The sequence below is a fragment of the Gopherus flavomarginatus genome, chromosome 2, assembly GCF_025201925.1.
Source record: "Gopherus flavomarginatus isolate rGopFla2 chromosome 2, rGopFla2.mat.asm, whole genome shotgun sequence".
NCBI classification, from domain to species: domain Eukaryota; kingdom Metazoa; phylum Chordata; order Testudines; family Testudinidae; genus Gopherus; species Gopherus flavomarginatus.
Window position 1 is genome coordinate 1,436,891 of NC_066618.1, and position 3,659 is coordinate 1,440,549.

Below are 3,659 nucleotides of genomic sequence, written 5' to 3' on the forward strand. Positions count from 1 at the left end.
ATCAGGTGATGGTTCTCATCCCTGTGAGGAGAAACAAACTCCAGGCTGCCTGGGAAGGGCCCTTCAAGGTTGTCAAGCAACTAAATGAGGTAAACTATGTGGTGGAGCTGTCAAACCGGGCGCATCACCGTCGGGTGTACCATGTGAACATGATGAAGCCATACTATGACAGGGGGAATGTGGTGTTGGCCGTGTATGGACATTGGGAGGAGCTGGGAGATGACCCCTTAGTGGATCTATTGCCTGGGACAGGAGCTGGAAATAATTCCCCTCTCTGATCAGCTGACCCCGGGCCAGCACGCTGAGATCAGAGGGGTGCTGCATCTGTACCGATAGCTGTTTTCCAACCAGCCTGGACGCACTAATTTGACTGTCCACAGGGTGAAGACCGGGTCACACCCCCCTATAAGATGCTCCCCTTTTTGGGTCACTGGGAAAACTGCCCAGGATCTTGAAAGAGAGGTCAGGGACATGCTGGCTTTGGGGGTGATCCAGCCGTCTGCCAGCCCTTGGGCCTCGCCAGTGGTGCTGGTCCCCAAAAGGGACGGGTCGATCCAGTTCTGTGTGGACTATCGAAAGCTCAATGCCATCACCGTATCTGATGCCTACCCTATGCCCAGGCCTGACGAGCTCCTAGACAAGCTGGGAGGTGCTCGGTACCTCACCACCATGGATCTTACCAAAGGCTACTGGCAAGTGCCGCTGGACGCAGATGCCAGGCTGAAATCGGCCTTTATCATCCCTCTGGGGCTCTACGAGTTTCTGACCCTGCCCTTCGGCCTCAAGGGAGCGCCGGCCACCTTCCAGCGCCTGGTAGATCAGCTACTGAGGGGGATGGAGAGTTTTGCCGTGGCGTATATTGACGACATCTGTGTCTTCAGCCAGACCTGGGAGGACCACGTGTCCCAGGTTAAACAAGTCCTGGACCGACTCCGAAAGGCTGGGTTAACAGTAAAGGCTGAGAAGTGCAAGGTGGGGATGGCTGAAGTATCTTACCTGGGCCATCGGGTGGGGAGCGGCTGCCTGAAGCCAGAACCAGCCAAGGTGGAGGTGATAAGAGACTGTCCCGCTCCCCAAATCAAAAAGCAGGTCCAGGCCTTTATTGGGATGGCAGGGTACTATCGAAGGTTCGTGCCCCACTTTAGCGCCATAACCGCCCCCCATCACTGAGCTGTGCAAGAAGGGGAAGCCAGACAAGGTGGCCTGGACGAGCAGTCCCAGCAGGCTCTCCGGGCGCTGAGGGAGTGTCGTGGAGGGTGAGGGAGTCCGGGCCCTACAACTCCCACTTCCTGCGATTCACCGGGACTCTCAGCCAGCCAGTAACACAGGTAGTTTATTAGATGACAGGAACCCAACAGGGCTTGTAGGTACAACCAGGACCCCTCAGCCAGGTCCCTCTGGGGGGCAAGGAGCTTAGACTCCAGTCCTGGGGTTCCTGCCTCTTCCCAGCCAGCGCAAAACTGAAACTAAAACCTCTCCAGCAGGCTCCCTCCCTTTCTGGGCTTCCCGGACAAAGGTGTTGACTCCCCCCACCCCCTTCCTGGCTCAGGTCCTGTCCCTCACCTAAAGTCACCCCCTGCTCTGCACTCCCCCATGCAGACAGTCCCTATTGCATCACAAGGAGGCTCTGGTTAGTGGCCCAGTTCTGGCAAGCTCAGACTTTGACAAACCCTTTATGGTGTTCACCGACGCCTCAGACACGGGACTGGGGGCGGTGTTAATGCAGGAGGATGAAAAGGGGGAGAGACACCCCATCGTGTACCTGAGCAAGAAGTTGCTACCCCACGAGCAGAACTACGCGGCTATCGAGAAGGAATGCCTGGCCGTGGTGTGGGCCCTTAAGAAGCTAGAGCCATATCTCTTCGGGCGACACTTCACCGTGTACACCGACCACTCTCCCCTGACCTGGCTGCACCAGATGAAAGGAGCCAACGCCAAGCTCCTGAGGTGGAGCCTGCTCCTGCAGGACTATGACATGGACGTGGTCCATGTGAAGGGAAGTGCCAACCTGATAGCGGACGCGTTGTCCCGGAGAGGGGGCCCTGAACTTCCCCAGGTCACTGGGCAGAGTGACCCTGCTCAGTTCAGTCTCGAAGGGGGGAGAGATGTGATGGAGTAGGTAGCAGGGTGGATGACCTGGGAACGTTGTTTAGTTTTACTGGGACTGTCTTCATGGGGGAAGGGAAAGCAGGGAGTGACTTGAGGGACAATATCTGAGCCTGTAACCTGCACCGGGGGTGGGGAGGGGGTTCAGCCAGGTGACACTTTCTGCCCAGGAAACTGGACAAAGGCTGGGGGAGGAGCTGGGGGAGATGGCTGGGGGGCGGGCGCTGTCTACGGAAGTGGAGGGAACCCCACATCTGGGGTCTAAGTTCCCTGCCCCCCAGAGGGACCTGGCTGAGAGGCCCTAGTTGTACCTACAAGCCCTGCTTGGCACTGTGTCCTGTCGTCTAATAACCCTTTTGTGTTACTGGCTGGGTGAGAGTCCCGATGAGTCGCAGGAAGTGGGGGTGCAGGGCCCTGAGTCCCCCACACTCTTTGAGAGGGGGCACCAGCCTAGAATCCCCCACAGCCCCAACATGTTGGCCCTGGTTGTCCCCTCCCCAGGAACACGTAGGGCCTCAGCTCCCATTGCAACAGGGCTGGTTCAACCTCCAGCCCCACGGCCCCAGCAGCTGGCCCTGGCTACCTGGGACGGCCCTGCCACCCTCTGCGCCTGGGCCCGATGCTCTGCTGTGAGCTGCTCTCGGCCAGGTGCCTCCTGCAGCCAAGCCAGGGGTCCCAGCTCCAATGATAATGCACTGTGGGGCAGGGCTGGACATCCCTGAATGCCTGGGGACCAGGGCAGGACCCTGGGGCAGCTTGTCCTCAGCCCAGCCAGGAGGCCCTTCCCCTGGACTACAGCCATGATGGCTGGTAGGAGCAGACAGGACTCTGAGCTCCAGGAAGCCCGCAGCAGAGCCAGCCAGGCCCCTCCCAGTGCTTGGCTCTGCCGTGTCCCAGCCGGGGAAAGCAGGGGCCCTGGGGCCTGGCCCCACAGCCCCTCTCAGCAGGAGCCTGCTGCCCCCCCGAAGTGCTAATGGAGCACAGGCCCACATGGCTGCCCTGCCTCCAGAGAGGCCTGGAGGATTCAGCCCCAGGGAACAAGGAGCCCTGCCCCCAAGCTCAGAGATGGCCACCTAGGGACACGGCAGCCCCAGGCCTAGCCAGCCCCAGAGCTGGGCACCAGTAATCAGTGGCCTCTGCTCAGCCCCAGCTGCCAGTCCCAGGGGGTGCCTGGCCCGGGAACACCCCGGCTCTCAGCGATCCCACCGCTGCCAGCACAGGCTCCAGGCAGCCACAGCCCTGCCCCAAGCCCGTGTTATGGGGCCAGGCCAGCACCCCACTCTGCACTCAGTACAGGTGCCCCCACCAGGGCACAGCTCCCACAGCACAGCCTCCACTCCTTTTATTTAGAAATTAAAACAAAATTCAGGACCCGCCCCATGCCCCAGCAGAGTGGAGTGGCCCAGCCCACAGTCCCATCTCCACCAGCCCCCCTGCAGGATGCCCCTGGCTTGGGGGGGGGGGCCCAGCCCACAACCCCATCCCTCCCCCACCAGCATGCCCCATGCTGAGGGGCTCAGCCCATGGCCCTGTCCCCACCAGCCCCCCTCAGA